The sequence below is a fragment of the Sorex fumeus genome, unplaced genomic scaffold, assembly GCF_029834395.1.
Source record: "Sorex fumeus unplaced genomic scaffold, SorFum_2.1 ptg000008l, whole genome shotgun sequence".
In the NCBI taxonomy this organism is placed as follows: Eukaryota; Metazoa; Chordata; class Mammalia; order Eulipotyphla; family Soricidae; genus Sorex; species Sorex fumeus.
Genome location: NW_026606065.1, coordinates 856,083 through 877,597, shown reverse-complemented (window position 1 = coordinate 877,597; position 21,515 = coordinate 856,083). Strand labels below are relative to the sequence as shown.

At 40.2% G+C, this 21,515-nt stretch overlaps 1 non-coding gene across 1 annotated transcript; it reads left to right on the top strand.

Annotated features, from left to right (window-relative positions):
• The first annotated feature begins 18,568 nt into the window (after positions 1 to 18,568).
• Positions 18,569 to 18,759, top strand: LOC130019561 (U2 spliceosomal RNA). Its single transcript, XR_008791865.1, has one exon. It is a non-coding gene; the product is annotated as a U2 spliceosomal RNA (small nuclear RNA).
• The last annotated feature ends 2,756 nt before the right edge of the window (positions 18,760 to 21,515 follow it).

The window sequence follows — 21,515 nt, the reverse complement described above, 5'->3', positions numbered from 1 at the left end:
ACAAGGAAGAATATAGTCTCTAGAGATGTAGAGTAGACATACTCCAAATAGTCAATTAACAGAATTGGAGGTGACTTTTTTTATAATCAATTATTTTAAATGGTTTTGAGCAAATTGTGTAGATAAGTAATTTTACAATAGTCAGTGAAGCTGATTATAATCGTCATAAGGGCAAGAATTGTGTTTTTATGTAGTCACATTTTCACTTACCAAAGCACACGGCTAACAGGCTAAAATGAAATTGGCTAGGACAAAGGAATAAACTGTGAATGATACGCTTCCAAATAAGGGGATAAGCCCATATTCCCAAATATGGGGATAGTCATAAGATGCATTATTATTATTAATGATGAAAGGGAGATGACTCAGCTAATGCATCGATGAGGAGTCATGCAGAATGGAGATTGGGCAAGCGTCCACCTGACAAGGCAGCATTTCTTCCTGGCAGGAAGGGAAAGGTAAGTCAGGACCCCAGATGGGTTCTGCTCCTAGAAGACAAGGAAGTGGAACTTTATTTCCTCTAAGGAATTGTACTTTTCTCCTGAGAGTTTTCTTGAGAAATAAAGCAGCAGAGCAACCAAGGTGACAGACTCTCAGCTGTTAAGACCACGTCCTGTGTGAATAAATCTGAAATATAAAGGAAAATTAAAGGATTGTGCATCTTCTTCTCAGAGTTTATGTGACAGTAAAGTAAAGAGAATGATCACAAATGTAACCAGGCATCTAGAGCAGAAATTCTTGGACTTTTGGTCTTTTTACATTGATAATGAGAACCTGACATTTTTGGTTTAGTAAATATACTTTATATTTAATTTAAGAGAAGAAACATACTCTGCTTTTGTGTTAAACTTGCTGTTCTAAGATTTTAAAAATATTCTATTAATGATCCATGACTTACAAGGTTATTGAAAGTTGCATTTTAGGTATACAATAATTTAACACCAATCCCTCCACCAGTGTCAACTTCCCTCTACCAATGTTCCCAGACTTTTGATCAAGAAAATATATAATGAAAATCCAGGCTTATGTAGCATTTTTATTATGGAAAAGTATAAAGCACTCTAGTAGCCTTTTAGACAATTCTGAATATTTTTTTTATATCACACCAAAACCTGGTGGGAGGTAAATTATTTAAACACTATAGTTACAATGTAAAATTTTAAATCCTATCAGTAAACTTGCACTTCCGTATTAAAATTCATTAAAAAGGTAAGGTAAAGGTAAAGGTAAAGGCCCTCCTGTTGATCGTCGATTTGCTCGAGCGGACCCAGTAACGTCTCCATTGGAGACTTTGTTGTTACTGTGTCTGGCATATCGAATACTCTCGGTAGCTTGCCGGGCTCTCCAAGAGGGGCGGAGGAATCGAACTTGGATCGGCCATGTTGGCCGCATGTAAGGCGAACGCCCTACCTGCTGTGCTATCGCTCCAGCTCCAAAATTCATTAAAATTCATTAATAAAATTAATAATTTGAATTGATATTTTCCCCTTGGATAAGTAATATCATGCAATAGGCATTAGGAAAATACTGTTTTGGTGAGATATGCTGATATTTTCCAACGTTTACATATTTCATTGAACACTATCTAAAAACCATATTTTTTTAGTCAGGGAGATAATATAAAGTTAAAGCATTTGTCTTGCATCCAACTGACCCTGGTTCAAACCACCGGTGCCACATATGTCCCCATGAGAACCATCAAGGGGCATTCCCAAGAACAGAGTAGGAGTAGTCCCTGAGTAACATCAGGTGTGATCCCAAATCCCTATCCCCCAAATTGATATTTTTTAATTCATTACTAATCCAATTACATTTTTTCAGTGTTAAAAACTGTTCATATCAAAATAGATTTTCAAAATTCTAATATTTATTTGAGAGCTAAATTTTATCTTTGACAACAAACATGACAGGTTCGTTTCATTTCACTTCAAGAAATTCCAGGCAAAGCAATCACGTCTAAAAACTATATTTCTCCCTTACTATTTCATTTGAGTAAAATAAAGAATTTTATGGGAAAAGTAAGCAATTCAATTCACAAATAAGTCGTCAATAAGTTTTTTTTTTCGGCCAAGGCAACATCATTATGCTTTGTGCTGTGGCAAGATGCTTTCCTCACTGCTAGAGATAGGACAACAGGAAAGGTGCTGTCCTTTCCCTGCCACCCCAGATGGTCCCCAAATATCACCACTCCTGAGTGCAGAGCCAGAGGAAAGCACTGAACACAGCTTGTGTGGCCCAGGAAATGCCCTCAAATGCTTTCTTTATAGTTTTGATTTCATTGTGCAGAATATTTAAAAGTATACAAAATAAGGTCTAGTTTTAAAAATTGGTGCTTTTTGGGAGGAATCAACCTCCCGAACTTCAAACTGTACTACAAAGCAGTAATAACTAAAACAGCGTGGTACTGGAACAAAGGCAGAACTGCAGACCAATGGAACAGGGTTGAATACACTGACATCTCCCCTCAATCATATGATCATCTAATCTTTGATAAAGGTGCAAGTAATGTGAAGTGGAGTAAGGAAAGCCTCTTTAACAAATTGTGCTGGCATCACTGGACAACTACATGCAAAAAAATGGGCTCAGAACTCTGCCTAACACCATGTACAAAAGTAAGATCAAAATGGATTAAAGACCTCAACATCAAACCAGAAACCATAAGGTACATTGAAGACAAAGTTGGCAAAACCCTCCATGACATTGAAGCTAATGGTATCTTCAAAGATGCCACGCCACTGACTGAGCAAGTGAAAACAGATAGATAAATGGGACTATCTTAAACTAAGAAGCTTCTGCACCTCCAAAGAAACAGTAACCAAAATACAAAGACAGTCTACAGAATGGGAAAGGATATTCGCCGAATACACATCTGACAAGGGGTTGATATCCAGGATATACAAAATACTGGTTAAACTCCACAAGAAGAAAACATCCAACCCCATCCAAAAATGGGGCAATGAAATGAACAGAAACTTTTCTCAAAGAAGAAATCCGAGAAAGAAAGATGGCGGCCGCACGGGAGCCTTGTGGAAAGCAGGTTTGAGCCGGGGCTGGCGGGAGCGGCAGGGACCTCATGGGAGGGGGGGCTTTGTGGGCCGTCCCCCACGCCCCACCGAGGTCGCCAGCTGCCCCCCACGAGCGGCTCTCCAGCACGGCCACGGCCCCGGAGGCACAAGGACTTAGCACAGAGAACCAGCCGCTTGGAGCAGAAAAGCAAATGGACTATGTGTTAAACCGCGCCACCAAGCCTGCCCGGAGGGGAAAGGGTGTTGACCGGCCCGCCCGCTCCTCTCTGGAAAGAAAGATGGCGGCCGCACGGGAGCCTTGTGGACAGCAGGGTTGAGCCGGGGTTGGCGGGAGCGGCAGGGACCTCATGGGAAGGGGGGCTTTGTGGGCCGTCCCCCACGCTCCACCGAGGTCGCCAGCTGCCCCCCACGAGCGGCTCCCCGGCACGGCCACGACTCCAGGGCAGAGAAACCAATCTCTTAACTATCTAACTTTTAATAGAAATTCTTCCAGGGTCAATAAGTAAAATAGCAGAAATTCAAAACCGCACGGCCGCGACATCATTTTATTCTTAAACCAAGTTGTAGAAAGCAAATCATTTCACAACGCTGTTTCAGCATATCTGATTGTGGGGGGTGGGTCGTAAACTCTAAACAATAATTGTGCATCTTCTATCGAAACAATCTATCTAGTCAAAGTAGATAGAGTATTAACTAGAACTCATCTGCCTCACAAGAATTGGGAGGGGTGGGAGGTGGGGGTCTATTGGGGTTCGGGGTTAAAAATAAGTATTGGTAAAGGGAAATGTGTTTGATATTTACATGACTGAGACCTAAACCCGAAAGCTCTGTAACTTTTCCCACAGTGATTCAATAAATAAATAAATTATAAAAAAAAAAAGAAGAAATCCGAATGGCAAAAAAGCACATGAGAAAATGCTCTACATCATTAATCATCAGGGAGATGCAGATCAAAACCACAATGAGATACCATCTCACACCTCAGAGACTGGCCCACATTCAAAAGAACAAAAGCAACCGATGCTGGCGTGGATGTGGCGAGAAAGGGACACTCCTTCACTGTTGGTGGGAATGTCCACTGGTTCAGCCCTTCTGGAAAACAGTATGGACGATTCTGAAAAAATTAGAAATTGAGCTCCCATTTGACCCAGCAATACCACTCCTGGGAATATATCCCAGAGAGGCAAAAATGTATAGTCGAAGTGACATCTGCCCTTGTTTGTTCATTGCAGCACTCTTTATAATAGCCAGAAACTGGAAGAAACCTGAATGCCCAAGAACAGATGACTGGTTAAAGAAACTTTGGTACATCTACACAATGGAGTACTATGTAGCTGTTAGAAAAGATGAAGTCATGAAATTTACATACAAGTGGTACAACATGGAAAGTATCATGTTTAAGCGAAATGAGTCAGAAAGAGAGGGATAGACATAGAAAGATTGCATTCATCTGGGGGATATAAAGTAACAAAATATGAGATTAATACCCAAGAATAGCTGAGATCAGCACCAGGAGGATTACTCCATAACTTAGTGGCCAGTCGGGCATTCTAGAGGAAAGGGCAGCTCAGATAGAGAAGGGAACACCAAATAAAGGGTGTTTGGAGGATCCTCCCAGGAGGGGAGATGCATGTTGAAAGTAGACCATGGACTGAACATGATTGCCACTCAATGCCTCTTTTGCAGACCACACCACCCAAAAGGAGAGAGAGAACACAGGGGATTGTCCAGACACAGAGGCAGGGGGGGATGGGGGGATGGGGGTGGGGGGATATTATCCATGGTGGTGGAAAATGGGCACTGGTGGAGGGATGGGTATCTGATCATTGTATAATCAAACCCAAGCACAAAAAATTGTAAATCTACAACTGTACCTCATGGTATTTCACTAATAAAAAAAGAAAAATAAAAAAAAATTTTTTTAAATGGTGCTTTTAACTGATTCACTAAGATTCTTCACAAGAAAAGTTGGAATCTTATATCATTGTGAATGTTGGAAGAGAATACAACCAACAGGCAGCATATAACTTGCACTCAAATGTTCTCAGGCACATGCCAGAATAAATTCCTCGTGAATAGACCATGTTCCACAAGGGGGCATGAGGAAGATTTTGGGGGCGATGGACACATTCATTATCTTGATTGTGGTGGTAGTTTTGTGGCTGTATACATATGTCAAAACTTATCAAATTTACACTCAAAATACGTGCCGTTTATTGTTCACCAATTTAACCTCAGTAACTCTGTTTATAAACCAGTGAAATTAATTTAGAAAAACAGACATTTGATCCATATGAAAAGTCATACTTCATAGAGTGACATGTAAACACATCTTCTCCAGCTTCACATGTTATACAATTTCTAGCAGAGGTGCCTTTTAGAATCACTACCTACCAGTTTTTGAAGTAGATGCTGGTATATCCTCAGTAGATTTTTGCCTCTGACTTTCACGTGACCATTGATAATTCTTTGGATGTACAGAAAATGCTGGCAAAGGAAAACTTACAAATTACACTCATATCAACTAACTTTTCCAATAAAAATTCAAGTCTTAATGTCACTGTCACTGTCCTCCCGTTGTTCATTGATTTGCTCGAGCGAGCCCAGTAACGTCTCCATTGGAGACTTTGTTGTTACTGTGTCTGGCATATCGAATACATCACGGGTAGCTTGCCAGGCTCTGCCGTGCGGGCAAGATACTCTCGGTAGCTTGCCGGGCTCTCCGAGAGGGGCGGAGGAATCGAACTCGGGTCAGCCATGTTGGCCGCTTGCAAGGCAAACGCCCTACTGCTGTGCTATCGCTGCAGCGGGTAGGGCGTTTGCCTTGCACACGGCTGACCCAGGTTCGATCCCCAGCATCCCTTATGGTCCCCCAAGCACCACCAGGAGTAATTCCTAAGTGCAAAGCCAGGAGTAACCCCTGAGCATTGCTGGGTGTGACCCAAAAACACAAAAAAGCAAGTCTTAATGTACTATTAAATATAGATATCTTCACCCTTTTAAGCTCATAGGTACTCTGGGATTTACCATAACATTTTGATTGTGTAATAGATTGATAAAAAGGTAAGTTATAGGTCATGTAATAAAACTATTATAAAATAATTTGTATAAAATATTTTATAAAATGTTATAAAACTATTATAAAATTGAGACTGGAGCAAGAGTATAGCAGGCAGGGCATTTGCCTTGCACATGGCTGACCCGGGTTTGATTCCTAGCATCCTATATGGTACCCCTGAGCACCGCCAGGAGTAATTCCTGAGTGCAAAACTAGGAGTAACCCCTGTGCATTGCCAGTGTGACCCAAAAAAGCCAAAAAAAATCTATTATAAAAATCAACATTCTAGATATCTCTACACACAGGTTTGGTTAGCCTCTATTTCCCAAATACTATTGGTGTTTATCCATGATGTCATTAAGTGTAGACTTTAAGTTCTTGGACATCCCAAAGACCACAGCACAGGCCATTAAACAAGAGGCCAGATGTAATAGATTCTAATATGTCTCTTAACACCGTTTATAACCATTGCTGTTAACTGAACACTTGTGTCTTCTTTGTGCTCTATATTCGAAGGCCACTGCATGCTGTCTTAGAAAGGGGGAACTATATATTCTGAAACAATATGGAAAAAGAGTTGGGTTAGCACTGGCCAAATGTCACAAAATTCATGCATCTAAAAAGCATAAATTCAGGGACTGAAGAGTAGTACAGGATTATAATATTTGACTTGAGTGTGGGAAACCTTGGTTCAATTCCTGACTCTGCATACGGTCCCCTGAGCACTTCCAGGAGTTACCCTTAAGCACGGTGCTTGAACGAGCTCCTGAGCACCACTGAGTATGGCCTCAAAGCACTCACCAAATAAAAAAGAGTAAAACCATATCTACATTTTTATACTACCAGGGAATACTATGGCAGAATGTAGAAAACAGTGATCTTCCGTTGCTTTCTCTGATTCTTTTAATGCAACTGTTAATGATAATACATTACTGATAAAGTAAATAAAATGATTTAATGTTAAACCAAAAGATCCAAAAGTTATTGTCTTGGGAAAGCTCTTTCATATTTGTCTCATTGCCAGCTTCTTTTTCATTTGTTTGACCACTAAATATTGGAGTGCTCTTCTGAGTACTGGGAATCGTTGACCTCTACCTGATTTTTCTCACTCTAAACATGAAACCCTCAAATCTGTGTCTTTAGACCGGAATTATAATACTGTAGCTAGAACTCTTTCTTTACACACTGTTGACCAGAGTTCTGTCTCCAATCCCTTGGAGTGAATCCTAAGTATAATGTCAGGAGAAAGTCCTGAGCACTGCGTGGCCCAGACCCCACATCACCCCCCCAAAAAATCTGTGTTGTCAAATTCCCTACTATCTAAGAATCATATAACAAAACTTCTTGCACATGTGCTTGTATGTTTAGCGCGATTAGCTTATCATTCTAGTTATCTAGGCAGTTATTTCTGAAAAATAAACCTCCTCAAATTTGGTGGTGCAAACCAATAACCATTTCCTTATATCCACATCTTTGATAGGTCAGGAATTTGAACAGGACACAGCAGAATTTGCGTATTTGTTTGCGATGCTCAGTCCCAAATAGACTCCATTGGGAAAACTCAAATAGTTAAGTGATAATAAGTAAAAATTAGGGTCCGTGGGAAGTGTCTTGACACTCACATTTGCTGTCTACACTGGTTGGTCTAAAAGAAGCAAATGAGACACTTACTCAAGGTCTTGCTATGTGGTAAGGCACCTAGGAGAAGGGAAGTCACAGAAGGAATTTGAAAGAGCATGTGTTTTTCTTCAAGACTCCTCTAGCTCACCTAAGAAGAAACACAGCATTTCCACAATTTTCTGTTCACAAGGCAGTTATTATTGTCTTGAGTTTTTGTTTGCTTGTTTGGTTAGCTGGTTTTTGGTTAGAGGACCACGCCAGTCAGTGTTAAGGAGCTGTTCCTGGCTCTGCACTTAGAAATTAATCCTGGTAGGGACCCCGAGTCAGGTTGTTTCACTCGGGGTGCCCCGGGGACAGTGGGGGGGAGACCCCTCCCACCCCAAGGGACCCAGCCGTGGCAGCCAAGAACCTCCAGAACTCAAAGACGCCATGCTCAAGGCCACTCTCCACATGCTGGGGCTGAGCCTCACCCACAAAGTGAACCTATTCCTGGACAGCGTGACACTTCACACTACACACCCTACCCATACTCCAAGAGTACTGCACCTCATTTGATGGGGTTCAGAATAGCAGGCAACCAATCTTAGGGGAAAATATATATATATATTATATAAATAATATATTATGTATAACATACATATTATATATAACATATATATACATAAACACTCAAGGCTCAACCTTCAACAACATGTTAATGATCTCTTATAGAAGGTCTTAATGGCCCCTGTTGAAACAGAACGATCTTCACACTCTTTCCTCTAAGGATAGTTTTTGGTAGCATTTTCAGCAGTTTTTCATAACAAACAATACAAAATACATTATTTTGGTTCACTTTGGGGCAGAGATTGGGGTTTGGGATGGAAACATCCGAAATATGGTGGTGGGAGGGTATGATGGTGGGTGGGATCGGTATCTGAATATTAAATGCAATCAAATATTATGAACTACCTTATAAAATTAAAAATTAAGAAAAAGAGAAATAAAAAAGAAATTACCCCTGGCAGTGCTTGGGAACCTTGGTCTGCCATTGCAAGACAAGCACCCTGCCCACCCTACTACCTTTCTAGGCCTTCATAAGTGAGTTTTTGAGAGAAAAAATATTTTATCAGTAGGGAATATCACTACATGTGTCTTTAAGAGAACATGGAATTTCAAAGAAGTATGACAACCACTTCGGTACATGCTTTCTGTCACATGCCCTTACAAACCCACCTCCCAACGTTCATGAATAAGCAAAACCATTACTCAACTGTTCAGGACTCCCAATCTAAGCATTATTCTTGCTACCTCTCTTTCCTGAACTGGAACAATAGCAGAGAGGGTAGGGCATTTGCCTTGCATGCAGCAGTCCTGGTTTCAATTCCTACATCCCTCTCAGAGAGCCCGGCAAGCTACCGAGAGTATCCCGCCCACACAGCAGAGCCTGGCAAGCTCCCCACGGCATATTAAATATGCCAAGAACAGTAACGACAAGTCTCACAATGGAGACGTTACTGGTGCCGCTCTAGCAAATCAATGAACAATGGGAGGACAGTGCTACAGTGATAGAGTGCTACCTCTCTTTCCTGCACTCCCCACATTAAATATAACATCATCAGGCCTTTTCAACTCTAGTTCAAGACAACACTCAAATGTGTTTACTTTTCTGAGGCTCTGTGGCAGCCACCTGGTGCAGGCCCTCGTCACCTCTCATGCAAACCATTACAATAGCAAGGATTTCCATCTTCCAAATAACCTGCATGTTACCCACTGTAATATAATCCATTAATCCATTAGGAAGGTAGGTTATAGCACGACTTCCCTTTCTAACAACCCTTGATGACTTCCACGGCATAATGGATACAATCCAGATGCCTTCTCCTGATTTGCAAAGTGTCCTGTGATTTGCCTCTGGACTTGACATCCACTTTTTTTATTCACCATGCTAAGCCTTGTCACTATGCCTCACCATATTTGCTCTTTCAGTTTCTCTAGCATCTTCGGGGACTTTCCCAGGGTAATACTCTCTGTATTTTTTACTCTGCCTTCCTGTTGCTTAAGAGTCACTTTAAGAAGCTGGAGCGATAGCACAGCAGGTAGGTGTTTGCCTTGCATGCGACCAACCCGGGTTCGATTTCCAGAATCCCATATGGTTCCCTGAACACCGCCAGGAGTAATTCCTGAGTGCAAAGCCAGGAGTGACCCCTGTGCATCACCAGGTGTGACCCAAAAAGAAAAAAAAAGTCACTTTAAATGTCTCTTTCTTTGGCTCTACCCCAGTGGAGGTCGTCCTCCAATTATAGTCAGATTCCCTTATTTAATTCAGTTTTTTAAACTCAGTAATGTTAGAGATTTATCAGGTAACAGTCTGAACTATTAAGGAAAATAAAAAGACTGCATGCTGTCATACCCATATTACATTTTATCTTAAAAATATTATTAATTCTGTAGTTTACAACACTGTTAATTATGGTTTCTCCTGGACAAAATTCCAACACCCATCACCAATATAGCCCCCTCCCCACCAAGAATGCCAGCACCCCTGACTTCTAACATCCCTACCAACTCAGTTGTGTGGGTCAGTCCTATTACCTTTGAATCCTTCTTGCTATTGCCGCATATCTTTAAATCTTACATCGGCAAGAGATCGTTCTGTCTCTATCCCTTTTTGACTGACTTCACTTACCCATATTACATTTTCTTAGTGGTTTTCACGTTATCAAATATTCCTCATTCACTTCTTTTTCTCTAAATAACAGCTCCACATACACACAGGAATTCTCAGTAAAGTTTGGTTTATGGAAACACCGCTGGCTGGCCCATGCTAAGACAACATTTATGGAGTTATTTATTGAAAGTGTTCAGTAGTAGCCACAAAGTGTTTACTTTACCACAAGTGCATGGTAAATATATTTTTCTTAGAGTAATAATTATTTCAGTCATTTAAGTGCTTCGATTTGCTAATAAGGGGGCTAAGGTCAGAATGGGAAAATGGGTCAGCATCACAAAAAGAGTTGGAACACCTAACTTAGCAAATTGCCCCCAAATCAAAGAAACAATAACCCTAATGTCTACTGAGCATGTACTCTTAAGCATGAGCTTAAGCTGTCCTTTCTCAAGTGATGACATTTACTAGCATTGTAGTATTGGGGAAGCCATATGGAAAGAAAGGTCTAAGATTTCTTATTAATTGCCCTCTAAGAACATGTACACGTATAAGGCCACTATGATACCACTATGACACTTATTTCTAGGAGTCTCATTCACAAGTTGATAAATATACAAGTACCCTTTTATGCATAGGCTGGAGCGATAGCACAGTGGTAGGGCGTTTGCCTTACAAGCGGCCAACATGGCCGACCTGAGTTCGATTCCTCCGCCCCTCTCGGAGAGCCCGGCAAGCTACCGAGAGGATCTCGCCCGCACGGCAGAGCCTGGCAAGCTCCCCATGACATATTCGATATGCCAAACACAGTAACAACAAAGTCTCCAATGGAGACGTTACTGGGCCTGCTCGAGCAAATCGATGAGCAATGGGAGGACCGTGCCTTTTATGCATTTATTAAAAATACTTATGCTTTTTTCTTTTATCATCCTACCCCTTCTTTCCAGATGGTTGATTTGCACTATAATTTGCACTTCACAGGAAAATATTTGAGACATCATTTTAACAAATGTAGAGAAACTTTTGAATCCTTATACTCCTTGAAATAAAATTATATGACTCAGAACTGCTAAGCCATTCACGGCACTTGAACACATAAAAGATTTGAGAGATTCTTATAACCTCCCACCCCTCCCTTTTGAAGCAGTTTTTTAATAATATGCTAATTTGCCTTAGGATTATGATTTTATATATATTAAGGGATACTTAGGTGAGTATTAGAGACTTTATTGCTGGGAAAGATTCATAAAATTCAAGAAGGTATAAGAATATAATGGATTTTTTTCTAGACCATGCCAATGAAATAGAAGGATATGATTGTAAAAATAGTTTTCATTCTTTCCTCTACCCTACATCCACATTCCTTACAATATGACTTTTCTGCTCCTTATGCTAAATGGTTTTCTCCTTCTGTTGAATCTGGAATGGTCTAGAGCATAGCAGAGTAGACCACTTACCAGTTGTGAGCCTAGGCACTGAAAAGTCTTCATGGTCTCTCTGCTTCCTTGGAAGCTTTCTGACTCTTGGAGTGAGCCTGGGGTGTTTCCTGATGATAAGAAACAATTCAATCCTGCCAATCTCAACATTCCAACCAGGAGCTGACCCATCACTAGACCTGTAACGGAGACCACCCTCGACTTAGCCAGTCCCCACCAAGCTACAAGCTGGGCGCAGATGAATGTGTGAGAGCTGCAGAGAACAAGCTGTCTCCATAGCAAAACCACCCAGAGGACCATATACTTATGTGCATTAACAAATGGTCTTAAACCATTATTTTTTGGTTTGTTGTGTAGCCATAAAATGAATTCATAAGGTCAGATATAGTTTGCTCCCAGAGACAAAAATATAGTTCTGGAAACCCTAGGATGATGACACAGTATAGACATATAACTAAAGGAAAGATGGAAAAACACTGTCACTGTCACTGTCCTCCCGTTGTTCATCGATTTGCTCGAGCGTAACGCTGAGACTTTGTTGAGACTGACATTGGAGACTTTGTTGTTACTGTGTTTGGCATATCGAATACGTCACGGGGAGCTTGCCGGGCTCTGCCGTGCGGGCGAGATGCTTTCGGTAGCTTGCCGGGCTCTCCGAGAGGGGCGGAGGAATCGAACTCGGGTCGACCGGGTTGGCTGCGTGCAAGCCAACCAGGGCGTCTGCCTTGCACGCAGCCAACATGGCAAAACACAGCAAATCAATTAATATTTCCAAGGCAGAAGTTAGGTCATATTCACATTTTATCCTTGATTCTATGCAAGCTGGTGCACACATAAAATTTTTTTTTGATTTTACAGTCTTATTTTATCAAGAAAGTAAAAATAAAATAAAGAATAAAATAATAGAGACACAAATTGATTTCACAAACTTTTAGAGACAGCAAATGCATAAAATACCTATTGAAAGACTAGGAAAGCGGCAGAACAAATTTCACAAAATAAGCCACATCGATGAAGATTTATACCCTTGTAAAAGTAATATAATTAATGTTATTGAGTGAGACATTTAGGTATCACAAATTTCTACATAATAAGACAAGTATGGGCTGGAGCGACAGCACAGCGGTAGGGCATTTGCCTTGCAATTGGCCAACATGGCCGACCCGAGTTCGATTCCTCCACCCCTCTCGGAGAGTCCGGCAAGCTACCGAGAGTATCTCGCCCGCTCGGCAGAGCCTGGCAAGCTCCCCGAGACGTATTCGAGATGCCAAACACAGTAACAACAAAATCTCCAATGGAGACGTTACTGGGCCCACTCAAGCAAGACAAGTATGGAAAACAAGTGGAGATTGGAATCAGCCTTTCCTGGTGTGTGTGTGTGTGTGTGTGTGTGTGTGTGTGTGTGTGTGTGTGTGTGTGCGCACGCACACATAAAATTTTAATAAATGCTTTTGAGGATTAAGGACTTGCTAAATTGTCAGTGTGCCCCAGAGGAAACTGTACAAGGACCAATGCTTTCCATTTGAGTTTGGGGAAGATCATAAAAAGAAGCAGTTCTAATAACAGAGATGATGCTGATGGCAGATGGAAATTAATAGTTTTCCTGATAGAGACTCATGTTTCTCTTGCTTCTGAGACACAACCAGGTATCCCTTTCAGCCTTCCCACCCCAGGATTAACATCTGTGAGAATGTAGCAATAGAAGAAGCCATAGTGTATGAATTCCTGTATTGTTCTCACTGACATTCATGGCTATATTTCCTTGGATGAGTCCAGTTCACAGGTGCACTGGCCACACACTAATTGAAAGAATTATTTTCTTAACATCAGTGTCATCTGCAAATGCTTTTGTGAAGAGCATAATTGTTTCGGCCAGCTGCTAGGAGCTGTTTTTATTAATTTTTTAGAAAATCAAACAATGCCGAAGTAAGGGGTGTTTATAATTATTTCCCCCATTCCACATTCTTTAGGGGGAATAAGTGAAAAATAACAACCTACAGGCTAAGACCTTTGAAGACCAAAGAATTGGTTTCTGTAAACAGAAACAACAAAAGTATGTCCTCTTCCTCTCTTCCTTTTATCAAACTCCACGATACGTTGTTTGGGGCGCAGTGTGTCTGAGGGCACCTGCTGGGAGCTGTGGAGCCAGAGTCTGTCCAAGCACGCTGCTGGTAAAGTTCATCCCAAATTTCCACTGTGTGTGCTTCCTTAAGCAGAATCTGCCTCACGTTCCATGATTTTTGTTCCGTGGGTGGCTGCCAGATCCGTCTCCAAGGAATTGACCTTAATAGCTGAAAAATATCCTTATAGAGTCAAATCTCTAATGCTTAAGAATTTCCAAATTTTCTCAAAGGCAGTCTGTAAATCATTCAAAACCTAATTGTCACTGCAGCATTGTACTTCTGCCTTCTAATTATTTGCTTCCCCCATTTAAAAAATGTTCACTTTCTGATAGTGGCAAGTCACCGAGAAAAGAAAATATTAGGGAAGGGGAGGGGAGGGGAGGGGAGGAAAAAGGACACCCTACAAGAAGGACTTTTGAGAAAAATTATTAATTTTGTCATTATTAATACAAGGGAAAGCAGAAGTGATTTTTAAAAGCATGAGAATTAAGGCTAAGTCATAGAGTCCACTTTAAAATGATGAAATAAGATGTAGGCTATGATAAAATTATTTTATAAGGCATAAATATTTATTATTTTTGGAAACACTCACTTTAGGGTCAAAATACTTAGAGTTTTTGAACAGCTTTTGCACACATATTGCTGAGATTACAGTATCATTACAACATACAGCTAAAAACGCTAAGATAGTCCGCAAGACGTAATGCAGTCATTCTGTAGCATGATCTCCTTACCTTTAGCTTTTTTCTTTCACATCAAAATCAGCATCAAATTAAATGCAAATGTCTAGAGAAATGAAACACTTGTGCTACAAATTTACACACACCAAATCAGAAAAAAAAAAAAGAAAGTTATAGTCCTCTAGCTGATTGTAAATCCCCAGACTTCTAAATATGTACGCTCAATGTACTAAAAAGCAACTTAACCTTACTTTGAGGGCTTTGACTTTTGCAATTCTCAACATATGTTTATTCTTTAAACTAAAAATTGCATTTCCACTGGGTTTAATGCTTATATGCCAGTCTCTGCAAGTACTTATGCTTGTTGAAAAGGAGTCTAGTATTTTTTTTAAAAAAATTACCTAGATGCTTTTAGATAACTAGAATGTCAGGAATCTCATTAAAGTGCAAAGCCAAATTATAATGAGAATAATAATCATTTTAAAAATAAAATACAAAAATACATTTATATATTCATAGTCACATAGGGGCAAACTCAGACACCAAAAGGTGAACAAAATCAATGTCTTTTGCCACATCCAGATACCTTTCTCAAAGGCAGTGTTTACAGCTAGAACATTGTAGGTTCTTTGCTCAATTTTAACATATCAGCAAAGTCACCTTCCCTACTTTACAGTATCAACTGAGCTTCACATCATCCTTTCCCAGATGTAGATATATTAGATAAAATGTGGGAATGGCACACATCTACTTTTTAACATTTCTTTGTAATTGCTTCACCTAATGTAGCTCTCAATCACTTCCGTCTTCACTGATCTTCCAAGACCAGAAACAGATGTGCAGTGTCATTGTATACTTGCCATCTAATGATTAAAAACAAGAGGATAGAATAGGGCAGGACAAGGTTGAAAGTCATGATGTAGGTATCGGATTTCCTTCTGTATGTAGAAGAACTCTGTAGAAAATTCACACGTGGAAGAATTGGAGAATGAAGGCTGCCTTTTGCTAACGTTGCTTATATTACAAAATAATGCAAAAACACTCTTAGTTCTCCCCGTTCCTTTGCTATGTAGTTTCTACTTTAACATTTGGTAAGGTCCATAGCCAAAGAGGCACTGTTTCATGAATGAAAGAGGATGATTTTATACCCTACCCACACACGCACACACGAACAGTAAATGAAATTTACGGGTTAACCCGAGCATCACAGAATGTTTTAATCAGGACTTTAGAGCTTCACTCTAAACTGTTCAATTACCTTGGCGAGAGGCAACCCCCCAGAAATGTCCTGCCGCAGCCAAAACCACAGGGAGGCTGGGACCTAATGGATCAGCAGCAGGTGATCCAGATGTGCACATCTGCTGCAACCCACCCCAACTCCCCAGGCAATGCCTGGGCTGCAGCCTCTCACTGGGGACAGTCGGCACAATGGAAAGGCAGAAGAACAAGGTGAAATGACATTCCGAGGGGGGTTTGAATTATGATTCTTTGAAAGCCCCAAGAGTTGCGAAGGGTCTTCAAAGGGGTTCTCAACTCCAGGATTTAGTGCTCTGGGCAGCCGCCCAGGTACCACAAAATTCCCATGTGTGCGCGTCTCCTTTGTTACCCGTATGTGCGCTCCCTCCCTGACGTCAAAGCCGTGTTTGCTCAGCTTGTGGAAAATGTGTTCTTTGCTGGCCACACTCTTCCCTTTACTGAGGTTTCTGCAGAGCTGATGGCTCTGAAGCGGCTCCTTTCACAGAAAGGACCGGGAGGACAGTTGTGTCTGTGTTGAGCCTTATGCCAGCCAGACAGACAGGACTTGTTTTCCTCAGAAACCTGGTTTATTTATTTTCTTTTTGTCTCCCATCCAGCCAGCATTGTAGTAAAAGGTCGATCTTTAGCTCTGGGAATGGCTGATTCATATAATTGGCAACTGCTCCCATTTCATTGATCTTCACTGGGCAGAGAATCGGCTTATGAATATCCTAAACTTACTGAGCCTAGTAACTAGCTACCTCTCCCTATATCCTGTGCATAACAAGTGTAGGATTAGAGGAAGATGGTCAGTTTACTGCTTCTGTGCAAACAGTAGTCATCATCAGTGGGTTTCTGACATCTAAAATATCTTTTTGAGAACAAAAGGGAGTGCCTTGCCACAGAGGCAGGGTGGGATGGGGGTTTGGGGGAGTGGGAGGGATACTGGGATCCGTGGTGGTGGGAAATGGGCACTGGTGGAGGGATGGGTGTTTGGGTATTTGATCATTGTACAACTGAAACCCAAGCACAAAAATGTGTAAGTCTACAACTGTACCTCATGATGTCTCACTAATAAAAAAAAATTAAAAAAATAAAATAGAATAATTTTTAAATAAAATAAAATTAAAATTAAAAAATAAAATAAAATAAAATATCTTTTGCCTTGCCAGATTTTTAATGGAAGCACAGTACAGGAAGTCATACAAAGCAATGATCTTGATTATTCAATGGTCTTACTTTAGTTGCTTTGGGAGTTATTCATGACTACTCTAAATTAGATGCCAAGACCTTCATTAACACTTTTATAGGTATGCGGATAAGGTTAGTACCTAGAAAGAAAGATCTGTTACCGGTAGTCTGACTTGTTGCATGTGCAAGCTTGAGAGCAAGGCCATGCTATTTGTAACATGTCTATCATCCCACAGACTTTCGACACTCATGATCTGATTATTTACTCATTCTCACTTCCAACTGGAAAAATAGACATAGCATATTTATACAATTTTCTCAGGTTTACTGAACTAAATGCTAATGAAGTCAGAACTTAATTCATGCCAGAATGTCTCTAAAAGAATTATCCTATGATCAGATTGCTGAGAAAAATGCCTCTGGCATCATATACTTCACAGAATGATTTTACAACATCATAGATAACCTCACCTGGTCTGGTGGTTTTCTGATCACGGATGTCAGGTCGAAAGCGAATTGAACTGAAAGATTCTGATGGCCATTCATAGCACTGTTGCACTGTCCTCCCATTGTTCATTAATTTGCTAGAGCGGGAACCAGTAACGTCTCCATTGTGAGACTTGTTGTTACTGTTTTTGGCATATCAAATATGCCTACTCCATGGGGAGCTTGCCAGGCTCTACCTTTCGGGTGGGATACTCTCGGTAGCTTGCTGGGTTCTCCGAGAGGGACAGAGAAATCGAACCTGGGTCGGCCATGTGCAAGGCAAATGCCCTACCTGTTGTGCTATCACTCCAGCCCATTCATTCATACTGTAACTATTTCAACTCCGTGTTCTGTCCACTTTGATCCCAAACCTCTAACTCTATTATTCCCCAACACTTATTTCCTATATCAACTGAACCTACTCACCTCAGGTACTTTGCAGGAACCTTGGTTATAAAGACAAATAAATGAAGAGGCTCCCAGAGAAGAACATATATTGTTATGACTTTAACCTTCATCTCCAAGACTGAGGCTACAAAATGCACTTTCAAAGTGTTCGGAATTGTGAATTTAAAGAAATAGTATGCACTATGCACTCACTCCTTTTTCCCTAGGCAAGCTGCTGCTAACTTATAGTTTATGGGATGATGAAAAATATGAATATATGTTTATTTTTTCAAGTTTTTATCTATTAGAACATTTAATTAGATTAAAGGAAACCATTCCTTTACTTAAAAAATGTCTTTTTTAAATTAAAGCACCATGATTTACAAAGTTATTCATAATTGAGTTTTCTACAGGCAATATTGCAGCACGGATACTACCACCAGAATAAACCTCCCTCCACCAGTGTTCCCGCCCATATCCCTGCTCTCCTCGCCCCAGGCTGCCCTCTCATTGAGAGACATCTTTATAAGGTAAAAAATATCATATAGGCTAATTAAAACATCAATTTCCTTTTATATTTTGAGTTTTTATTTTGAATTATAATGAACTATGTCTTTGATACATTCAAATGAGAAAAATGAATATTGATTTTAAATGTAGGATAAAAATAAGGAGAGATTCATTTCTTGGTCTTTTGACTAAAATCGAACGTACTATCTTCCCTTATCATTTTACTATCTGATATGTCTTCTATATGAAGGCAATCTACTGAAAGGCTTTGTGGGAATAGGAAATGGAATATTGGCTTGCTTCATCCATTCCATGCAGTGACTTGGTATTGCAATACCTTCAGGAATGATGTGCCCTGTTGGAGAATATAATGTTTGTTAAGAAATAGATTTATTGCACTATAAAACCTTAAAAGATGTTCCATAATAGCATTGAAAATATTGAGGAAGAAATTAATAAACTGACTCCATAGATGCAAAAAAATGGGGAACTATGTACTTAGTTCTAGGTGGCATTGTAGGGTTTAAACACCATACTGAAGAAACAAAAGATGAAAATGAGTAACCAAATATTGACCAAAATAGTTGTTAATATAGATAATAGGTTTTGGATCTTCTGATTTCAAGCTCATCATAGCTTCTAGAACATTCTATTTTAACAAATTTGTGTGTAACGTCTGTTTCCTAAAAAACAGTATTCGAAGTTCTAAGAATATGGTTAAATGTCTAACTCTGCAGTTAGTTGAGCAAGCATATATATAGGTTATGAATACAATAAGAAAAGCACCAAATTAAACTAAACTTACCCAAACTTATTGTATATTGTAAAAAATGTTTTCATTAGGACCGTCTATAAAACTTTGTGAAACATACACTTGATTGACCACAGAATTTAGAAACGCTAGATAGAGACAGTCCCCGGGGATGCCTGTAGATGAACAGTTAAAAATAGCAAAATATGTAACATAGGAATAATTTAAAACTTTAAATATAGTTATTTAGTGTTCCATTTTACCCTGTCCACTGTTTCCCATATTGAATTAAAGGATCTTATCAAGAGTCTGCTACTTAGAATTTTCACCATACTTTTGGAAGAATAAATGATGCCAAAGCTATGAAGAAAACTGGGAACATGGGCCAAAATAGCATTTCCAGTTAAATGAAACAAAAAATGGAGGGTGAAAACTTTATTCAGTTCAGCTGTTAAGTCTTAATGCAAAGAAATAGCTTTCTGCAAATCTGTAATGGACACCAATTTAATCTCCTTCGTTATTAGCTTTTAAAACTCTTATCATGGTATATTTTGGCAGTCAACCAAACTCAGGATGTTCAGCTTAGTAGTTTTAACCTAAATTTTTATAGGTTCACCTTCTCTGTCATTCAAAACCCATAATTAAACCTCTCGGTGAACTGCTGATAACATTTCTTGAAGTTAAATTTGCCTTTGGATACAAAGGAAACATTCCTGGAGAATGACATAACACTGCCACTGGGCCAAAAGGAAAACATGTTGAGAAATATTTCTTTAAATGACAAAATATATTGTTTTAGGATTACATGGAACAATGAGCCAGATCACTAACCAGACATTAGGCTGCTGGGACTAAATAACATACTTCTGTAAATCAGACCACGTGAGAAGTCAAGAGCAAGCATCTGTAAGAACAGTGTCTCAACACTATCATACGTAAACGCTATCATTACAGATAGCAGAGTGAGAAATAGAATGTTAATTAAAAGGTTGCATACTTATGTGTACTACCATAATTTCCTTCAGAAAAAAAAAGAAACAGTTTCATTTTCATTACTAGATTGGAATATTGCTCAAATAAAAATACATTTACTTAGCAAATATCTGTCGATCATCTACACAGTCCCTGGAACTATGTAAGGATTTATGGAAAAGGTGATCTAACTGATGTTTTATAATTTAGGGGGTTAGAAAAACATAAATTAGCAATTGAATGCTAAATTGTCCTGTGACAAGAGCTATGGCTAGATAGCATGGTACACTTTTGTACTATGAAAGAGCTGTGTACACTTTTGTACTATATAACTTGGATAAATTGCTTACTTTATCTCCTAATTTTATTATTTATTTACTAATTTTTGATTTCCAAAGAAGTAGTGGGAACCCTTTAGTGATTCTTGGCCAACTGTCTAGGGATTGGATGAGAGGCCAAGAGGATGATGTGTTAAGTCCTGCAGAACCAGAGATCCCACAGGCCACTTCAACAGGGGTCACCAAAGCCATGCACAGCAATACTCTGGGGACCACGGAGTGTTGGATATCTAACTGGGTCTGCGATTGAAATGCAAGTGCTTTACCAGCTCTGTCTCTGCAGCCTCCCTATCCTTATATTTTAAAAAGAATTTTTGATGGTCCGTGCCTTAAAGGGTTGTAATGAAGACTGTCACTGTGTCACTGTCATCCCATTCTTCAATTTACTCAAGCGGGCACCAGTAATGTCTCCATTCGTCCCAGCCCTGAGATTTTAGCAGACTCTCCTTACTCGTCTTCCCCAACGTAATGGAAGCTCTTTCAGGCTCAGGGGAATGAGACCCGTTACTGTTTTTGGCATATTGAATACACCATGGCTAGCTTGCCAGGCTCTGCCATGCGGGCGGGATACTCTCAGTAGCTTGCCAGGCTTTTCGAGATATATATGATGTGTATATGTGTGTGTGTGTGTGTGTGTGTGTGTGTGTGTGTGTGTAGTTCTCTATCATAAATGGTGTGGTAATTATGGAAAATGGGTAAGAAGTGTTTCATGCTGCCACGTGGTCCAGGAATATGTTCGCTCATATGTGAGGTCCCTTGGGGTGGGGAGGGCTCTCACCCCCTCCCCAGGGCACCTCAAATGAAAACAGCCAGGTTATGGGGGCCTCATTTTATACTCCCATCTGGGAGGAACAGCCGTGAGTTCTGGAGGGTGACCCATGAAGAGATTATCTGGTGCCAGCAGGGTGTAACTTATGGGTGTGACCCCTGGGTCACCTGAGCCTGGGGGAAGTAGGCAGAGGATCTGTGCTCCAGGGACTGGTTGAGTCCAGAGTCCAAGGTCAGAAAGTTCCGCATTACCTGGGTTCCGTGGGATTTCACTCATCGTGAGGCT